The following is an 8,964-nucleotide window of genomic DNA, read 5'->3' as shown; positions in this document are numbered from 1 at the left end:
GTTGAAGGTTCATAATTATTTTTGGAGGACGATCCTCGTAGTAATTTCTTGGAGATAGCAACATTTGCTTCTCTTGTTTGTCCCTTGTTCGTTAAGAGGAATTGATAAGTCTGTAGCTCATTGAGAAGAACAATCAAGTTATATTTTATTTTGTTCATTACCACATTTATGCGGAACTGGAAGAAGCTCTTCGGAAGAGACATCATGATAAAACTGACTTAACTCTTCTCATCAATGACAACTTCTCTCCGAGTCTCACTAATTGATTCTTTCTCCTGCCTTCACTCAATCATCTATTTATTGAATAACCTATTTCTTCTTTCACAGTAACCTCGGGAAACTCATTCACCTTCTTTCACTCCTAATACCTATTTATTCTTAAACTGATCTTGCTTGATCCTTTCTTGAACAGTAAACTAAGCCGAAACGAAAGAATGAGACTTAACCCCATGTTCTATTCTAGTTCTTTTAAAAGAAGGAAAGACGAAAGATTAATGAGAGTGAACTCTTTCACCTATTTATTCAAACACTCGGTAAATAGGCTTCTCTCCTGAACCTTTTCCTATGCTTTCCGGTCTCTCATCTGTTCTTGCTTTTCCTATTTATTCTAAACTCAAGACTCTGAAAAGGAAAGAGAAGCTCATGACCCTGCCCTTGAACCTCTACGATATTACCTGAATTCTGTTCTTGTTCTTTCTCTTCAAACTCGACCAGTAACTAGATGGTAAGCTAATTCGCTTCTAGGATGATGATTGGCCGTGCCACTCTCTGAGGATTCTTCTTTCACTCTTTTCCTATACTGTAAGAAAGATGAATTCGTTAACTTCTCTTTCTCCTTTCCCTTCCCAACTTACTCATGAATCTGAACCTGATGGAACTCGGTCTCGTGGCTTCGCCCCTTGTGAGTTCAGTGATTGTTCGCCTCTCCCTTCTTTCCCTATGGATTCTTTAACTGTACTTTAACTGTAACCTTGGTCTCTTTTCTTTCACTCGATAAACTCAATCACTTATCCTTGATGGAATGGAACTCACTCTTTTCCTCTCCTGCCTGTAAACAAGGTCAAGCCGCTAATTCATTGACTCGACTATAAACACTCCTTATTCATGAGAGTAAACTCCTTAGAAGGAATAGACTGTAAACACTCCTTATTCATGTGGGTTCAATGCCATTCATTGAAGTGTAAAAGATCCTATATTACCCGGGGTCGGGCTTTGACGATGTTTCCTTGACCGTGTAGAACATGGATTAGCATTATGTCATTCCTACAAGTGATCCCCCATCCAGGATTGGAAGAAGTGCTATATGAGGACTTCGAGATCAAATAGAATATATTTCTTTTGAGACCTCGTGAGCCACTTATTTCTCCGAAACAAGAGAGAAAAGTGATTTGACTCCTTTTTCCCAATAAGTCGACGACATTACACCATTGGGATACTTCGAATATTACATATAGGATACACTGGTGCTAAAACCTTTTCTCAAGATATCTTCCAAACTGTTGGGGTCGTTGCTCCGTATCTTGTTCCCCCGGTGTGAAACCAGTTGGTTCTGTAGTTTGAGAATTCTACTGATCCCAAGTACTCCATCTCCATCATTGCATATGGGAATATAGAAAGTCAAGAAGAAAAGGCACGACCAGAAGAAGTGTGAAATAAGTCAATTTATCCAGTTGAGGCATTCTTGATTGAGAAAAAATGATTGATTATTCCCTCAAGATAGAAAGAGACTCCTTCCTGTACGAGTAGTGAAGAATTATAGAGAGATGTGGTTGGTTGTTGACCAATGGAAAGCATGGGAGAAAGAAAGATGCACAAACGAAAGAAAGAAAGAAAGAAAAAGGGAGACTTCATAAAAAGCAAGAAAAGCGCCCAGCAAACTGCGAACCTGACTCAAGAGGGCAACCACCAAGATAAACAAACTAAACAAAGAAGGGCGCGGGAGCCCGCCAAGGTCAAGGGTCTCCCCGATATCTTTTCTCAACAACAAAGTGAAAGTAGAAAAACCTAATTCTTACATCACCACAGCCCACTTGGTTTTCTTTCTCGCGGAGCGGCATACCGAAAAAATAGAAAGAAAAAAGGCGAGGAGAAGAGGAGAGGGAGTCAGGAGTAAGGAAGGAGCGAGACCGATAGGGATAGGGAGTAAGGAGCTCGACTCGAAGAGAAGAGGGAGTAAGGAGTAAGTAGCTCGATTGATAGGGAGAGGGAGAGGAAACCTTGTCTATTTTTTTTATAGCATAGCGGTATTATGCCAAAAGACTTTTTAGCAGATTGTAGGGTTATCTCTAATCTGCTCCATCCATTCGTGGAGGGGTTCGGCATCCATCTACGCAGATATTTCCAGATTAGAGCTCTGATAGAGTCAAAGGGAAAGCTCTGATCTTGCTCGTGAGGGTAGGTAATGAAATTATCCGTGAGGCTAGTAAATGGAGTCTTGAACTAGCTGCTGCTTGTGAAGTATGGAAGGCGATCAAATTCTAATTTGAGTAGAGACTTTGTAATCCCGGAATTACTCTTCGTTCTTGTAATTGACTTTAAATTAAACAAAACTCGCCCCCCTACCTAATCTTTTACTAAAAGGATTGAGCCGAATACAATTCGCAGATACTATTGTATAGCTTTTTGCTAGATATACTCCAAATGGAAATCAAAATCTAAGATGAAACAACGTAAACATTTTTGTTGTTGTGTCGGATCATCCGCAATTAAGCCTATGGATCCTTAGAATTGGTGTAGTCATTTAATATCTCCCGTAGTGTCGTTTCAGATCATGGATCGAACAAAGTATCACAACTTCTTCTACCCATCCTGTATATTGTCCTTTTTGTTCTGTCTTGGAATACCAATTTGTTAGTAACCGAGATTTAATGAAAAAAGTTCTTCATATGAATAGAGGGAACAACCCTTCTTTTTTAAGACCCACTCGTTAGTAATAATCTGAGTGATTGGATTTCGATCCTATTCCTGATAGGAAATGAGATATTCAAATGATTTCTTTTTTATCGAATGACTATTCATCTATTGTATTTTGATGGTAATAGGTAGGGGCAAGAAAGCTCTATGGAAAAAAGATGGTGAAATTCGAGGTTGTCTAACAGGGAGTTAGAATACAGGTCTAAGCTAAGTAAATCAATCAATAGTCTTGGTCCTATTGAAAGTAAAGGATCAATAATAATATGAATCAAAACATTCCTAGTCATAGTGACAATTCTAGTTACAGTATCGTTGATGATTTAGTCGGCCGGCATTCAGTCGGATCTGATGACACTTTTTTAGTTAGGGATAGTAATAGCAGCAGTTATTCCATTTAGATAGTGAAAATCTAATACTGCTTGAGATTGACAATGACCCTTCTTTTGTAACTGAACTAGAAAGTTCTAGTTTTCGGAACTCTACTTATAAAATCTATCTAAGAGTGATGAGAGAGACTATGATAGTTACATGGATGATACTAAATATATATAGTTTAGTTGGAATAATCACATTAATAGTTGCATTGACGTTATCTTCGGGCTTAAATCAGTATTGATAGTGACTTTTTAAGTGGTAGTCACAATTAGAGTGACAGTTACGTTTATAGTGACATTTGTGGTTCAAGTGCAAATAGTAGTGAAAGTGAGAGTTCCAGTATAAGAACTAGTAAAGGAAAAGGAAAAGGGCTTTTTTTCGTCGTAATAGTGGGCAGGTTAAGTGAGATCTATGCCAGACGTAGGAATCAAATTCTGGTCGCAGCAGAGGGGCGGCGCCCTTGCCTGGCACCATTCCCGGACCTAGCAGCGGACGGGCAGGCCGGGCCTGAATTCAGACCTGACTCTTCTTTGTTTGAGCTGCTCCCACGCACGCAGACTGAAAGATCTTGTCCTGGACTAGACAAGTACGTACAAATCCTCGTGTGACTGGGGAGGGAGTCTCAATCAATCAAGATTCCTTGTCACGCCACGCACGGAGATCTTTCCATTGTCAGAGGGCTCTTGAACAGACTCTTAAAGGTTAGATTACTACCTGCCTGCCTTTACGGAAGAGGTTGACTTTGTACCGCCCGGAGGTCATATGGATCGGAACCCGAAGCGATAAGAACGAAAGCCCTACCCACTGCTACACCTACTGGTCAAAAGGCTTAAATTCTATGCTACTTCAAGCTTTTGGTACTTCGGTAGGCTCGATATATCCTTTTTCAAAAACAAAAGGTTTGGAACCCTTCCCCTATTATTTTTGCATTTCATTCTCTATTCGGCCTGCCCAAAATGAGAAAAAAGGAGAGAGACGCTATTGATTTGAAGTCACTATGAAAGGGTCGGTCAATAGCATAGCACTTTCTTTCCCGGGTCTCCTTTCGAAGGGGAAAGGCCTTCGCATTCCTAAGGGGGGCCGGACGGCTTTGTTTGCCCCAGCTTGGCGAATCGCATCCCCGCGCAACGACATTGTTTGTGAGCCCCTTACCATTCTCGCTCAGTGTTTGCAACGACTGGGGAGGCAGTCGTAGAAGAGAAGCCTATCGCCACTCCGACCATCAAATACGACCTTCTCAAAGATTTGATGAAATGGCCCCAAGAGCGCTTATGACATATGGGAACTTATGGCTGGAAACAATCCTTATGGTTTATCCGGTAGGAATAAGCAAAATCAATCAAAGTCCAGGTTGGTTGGTGAGCTTAGTGATTCGGAGACTATCTAGCTTGATTCGGGGAGCACTTGTTGGGTTAAAAATTTTGTTGTTGCTAAATGTTACAGCCTAAATGCTAAACTACTGACCCTACTTTTTCGGATGGGTGTTCACCCCAAAGTGTTCCTGGACTACATGCATACATCCGTAAGTAACTTAGTGCAATATGGAAAATTTCATTGAGAGGGGAATCAGTAAAGAAAAGAAAAACTCACATCTTACAACATAACATCAGTAAAGAAAAGAAAAAACTCACATCTTACGACACACAACATTAGTATTTGAGAGATGAGATTGTCCTCGAGCTAAGGAGTGTTCACATGAGTTCGTTGAGGTGTCTACACAGGAAGAAAAACCTCTTTTATATTCTGTCGAAAGTTCGGATTGCTCCACCTAAGTTGAACGAAAAGGAGAAATTCTCAATTCTAACTAGTTAGATTCAGGCTCTTTGGCAAATTCTTTAGATCTGGGTAGAGTCTCACTCAGTAAAGAGAGTTGTAGATTCGTAACATCATGAGAAAGTCCCCTCTCCTTTATAGGGGAGCATATGAAATCTTGAACTGAACTTGAACCTTTCTTTACAAGAGAGCATATTTGTTCTCTTCTTTCTTTTTCAATTTCGATTCTTTCTTTTTCATTTCCAAATCTAAAGACGAAAATTCAGTTAATTCCTTGAGAGCTGCTCCTCCCTTCCTCGGTAAAGCAGCTTCGATTCCCTCATTCCCTTCTTTCTGTAGGTCTCTTTGCTCCTACAAAAACTCATACGGTGTGTCTCCTACTCCTTCACCTATCGGTCTCACAACTTTGCCCCTTTCCTTTCGATTAAAACAAATATTAGTAAAGCGCGGGAGCCCTACAACTAGCATAGCAGCCTTCGGTCGGAAGAAGGCTCTAAAGCCCCTACTCCTAAGTTGGAGCAACAAGCAACGGATTGAGCGCGTCTTCTATGAGAGAAGAAAGCATGTAGAAGTCTCCTTCCTTATGGCTGGAAAAGGTGATTGCCGAAATCATCAGAACACCAACCATGAGAAGTGAAGATCAATTGTCGATCTCTTCACGAAAGGATTGGTAAAGGCCCTCGTTTTTCTTCTCACTCGCAAACAGGGAATGATCTCGATCCATTCTCCAGTTTTTAGGGTAAGACATAGGTAGAAGTGATTGTTTGATTCTTCCAATTTTCAATAACAAGAGACATCGAATTTCTCTTAAGGGTCTGACTTTGTCCCTTCTTTTCTTATTAAGGTTAGGGAGCTTTTCCACTAGGATGTATTAAGAATCTTGAAATAGATTATATCAAGTCAATAGAATGGTGCATTCTTTTGCTTCACAATTTTGAGTTCTAGATTTCGATAGGGACAACCACATCAGTTCGAAAGAGATGGGGGTAGTATGGAGGGAAGTTGTTCGAAATAGAAAGGAGGTCATGATCGTAAGAGAATCTGGTCCCCACTTTTTGAATAGTGTCCTGTGGAAGCTCTTCCCAATCCGAGTCGATTAGTAAAAGATCCAGTCTGCATCGAATTTCCATTTCCTTCCCTTTCCTCATGTTAGACCAAGTGAAAGAAGCGCCATAGAGTGGTAGGTCAACCAAATCACAATCAGCAACGGGATCCGCGAAATCTTCAAGACCTCTTCTCTGATTTTCAGCCTGTAAAGTCAGAACCCCTTTCATATTGTATTGCATAAGGCATTCATTTGACTTTCCATTAATGCACCAAGCGAGGTAGGTTGGAAACGGTATGGATGAATCTGAGCTCATTCTATAGGTCTTGCTTGTGAGAAAAGCTGGAGCATAGACTGATGTAGCCATCCATTCCAAGTAGTGGTCTAGGGACAATTAATCCGTAGTGACGGGAATGGCGTAATGATTTCAGCAAGAGAAGCCGGATGAGCCTTCACGTTCGGTTTGGAGGGCGGGGCCAACCCTACTATCATTTATCATTATGCCTTTGCAATCTGACTTGGTTTCACTCTATTTGTGACCTTACCTTTTCTTCCCCCTGTTTCATTTTGTCGTTGAAGCTATCCCCTTGTCTTTTCCGTGATGTCAAGAGCTACACTTCTTGCGATCTTTGATCATTTTATGTTTGCATTCGTCTGGAATTTGGTTTCCCGGGCTGTTGAGAGTTCCAATTTGAGCATTATTATTTGGAATCTTCCGATATTCTAAATTAGTATGAGTTGAATCAAAAGATATATGGGCTGGAAAGCTGCCTACCTGCGAAAGCCGAATAGATTTGATTTTCAGGCTCCCTATTTAAATCAGCATTCTCCAACCTCGTTGAAATTCCACAACTTCGTATGGGCTTGAAGCTGGTGCTCACGCAGAGCTTCTAGAACAGACAGTCTCTACGTGTTTAAAATATTCCTCCCAGTCTTGCTATAAACCCTATCAACGTGTGCTTTTTTTATTCTCCTATTTTTTACTATAGTCACATCCTCGATAAAGAGTTCTATGATCTCGGCTAATTTCAGTTAGTAGTGAAAGACGAAGACAGTATTCAATCTATCCCCTTCGTTCTGGAGTTCAGGACTGATTTTCTATGGTCTCTTTTCCTTAAGCTTCAGCCCTCTTTAAGCTCTCTTCTAGGGAATTTTTGCTTGGTCTAGTAACAAGTCTCGATAAGCTGACGCAATCAGGCAATTCGTTAAAAGAGATATCTGATCGATCAGTCTTTCAATACTGACTCCTTTCCTCTTTTCTTTCTAATCTTTATTTCCTTGAAGAAAGAAAAGAGATATTTGACTGAGAACCCCCTATTAAGAACTTTGTGTCCTATCAAGCTTCCAGACTTTCAAGCTTTTGTTTCAGCGAGAAGAGAAGATACCCTCCTGAAAGAAGCCCTTAATCATCCTTAGTGGAAGAAAGCTATGATAGAAAAAATGGAGGCTCTAAAGAAGGAAGAACGGGAACTGATCACGTTACCAAGAGGAAAACAAACGTACGGTTGGTTGTGGGCATATACCCTGAAACACAAAGCTAATGGCTCTATCAAGAGGGCTCATCTTATGGCGAAAGGTTTCACACAAACCTATGGATGGCATCGATTATCTTGAGACGTTTTCTCCTACAAACTTACAAAAATTCCATACGAGTCATTCTGTCAATTGCAGCTAACGGATCTTGGTCACTGCATCAGCTCGATTTAAAAAAGGCCTTTCTTCATGGAGACCTATACGAGTTTCTATTCGTCTTCCACCAGGGTTTCAAGCTTAGGGGGAGGAAGGGAAAGTTTGAAGGTGAAAAAAGGCGAGGGTCTCATATATCTTCTTGGCTCCTCGGGCTTGGTTCGAGATATGAAGGTTATGACAAAGATGGGTTTCTAGAGAAAGAATGCTGATCATTACGTGTTCATAAAAAGGAAACAAGAGGAAACTACTGTTCTCCTAGTGTACTCAGTTTAGAACTATTCTTTCACAACAAGTTAGTCTATTATATTAGTCAGAAAGGCAGCTAGTAAGCAAGTCGAGTAAGACAACTATTATTATATTAAGTCAAGCGAGCTTTTGCTAATACTACTAATCAAAGGAAAAGCTAAAGTTAGAATGAGCATAGAGATGATAGGGGCGCTTATTCATGAGCTCGATAGTCTTCCTTAAAACCGCTACCTATTCTTGAACGGAAAGTGGTATGCTTGTGAAGAAAATTTCTGGTCGAGACGTGTTAATGAAATCCCATGAAACTCTCGTTCATTCTGTGAATAAATAGAGACAGACTACTGCTACGGTTTCGAACGTCACTTTGGGATCAACCTCAATGAATTATGGCGTAACGGGCTTGGTATAGATCTGTAGCCCGCTCTGGGTCTTTAACTGAAATTGGGACTAGGCATGGAAAAGCTCAATCAACGTCCTCCTCTCTTGAACTGAACCTAAACCGGAACAGAATGCAAGGCAAGAAGAAGAATAAGATATTCCTTTCTTTACCGGGGAGTAAATGAATGAAAGAAGAAACTCCCCTATCCAAGTTTCCAGTGAAAAAATAAAGGGAGAATCTAATGAAACAAGAATGATCCTGAACTACTGAACGAACCTGATTGAACAGGGTAAACAGGACTATTCTTCTTTCACGATATGCCCTTCCCCTATTTCTTCTTTGTAACCTCGGTCTCACTGCTGCGCACCTTTCCGATTCATTCGAGTTCACTGTAAGGCGAAACGAAAGATGAATTCGAGTTTAACAGAACTATGACTTCTGAACCTGAATCGATATGACCTGAACTACTTAACCTTCCCCTATTTATTCTTGAACTGTAAAAGAAGAAGAAAGATGAATGAGAGAGCCGAAACAGGAAGGAAAG

The 8,964-nt window shown here is 40.6% G+C and overlaps 1 long non-coding RNA gene across 1 annotated transcript in view; it reads right to left on the bottom strand.

Annotated features, from left to right (window-relative positions):
* Positions 1-3,200: 3,200 nt before the first annotated feature.
* LOC111471758 overlaps positions 3,201-8,964 on the bottom strand; it is a 15,960-nt gene continuing 10,196 nt past the window's right edge. The window contains exon 3 of the long non-coding RNA XR_002715246.1: positions 3,201-3,210. This is a non-coding gene — a long non-coding RNA (uncharacterized LOC111471758). The remainder of the gene's footprint in view (positions 3,211-8,964) is intronic.

Source organism: Cucurbita maxima, unplaced genomic scaffold, assembly GCF_002738345.1.
Source record: "Cucurbita maxima cultivar Rimu unplaced genomic scaffold, Cmax_1.0 Cma_Scf00057, whole genome shotgun sequence".
Lineage (NCBI taxonomy): Eukaryota > Viridiplantae > Streptophyta > Magnoliopsida > Cucurbitales > Cucurbitaceae > Cucurbita > Cucurbita maxima.
Note: the sequence above shows the minus strand (reverse complement) of the source record. Positions and strands in the feature narration are given on the sequence as shown.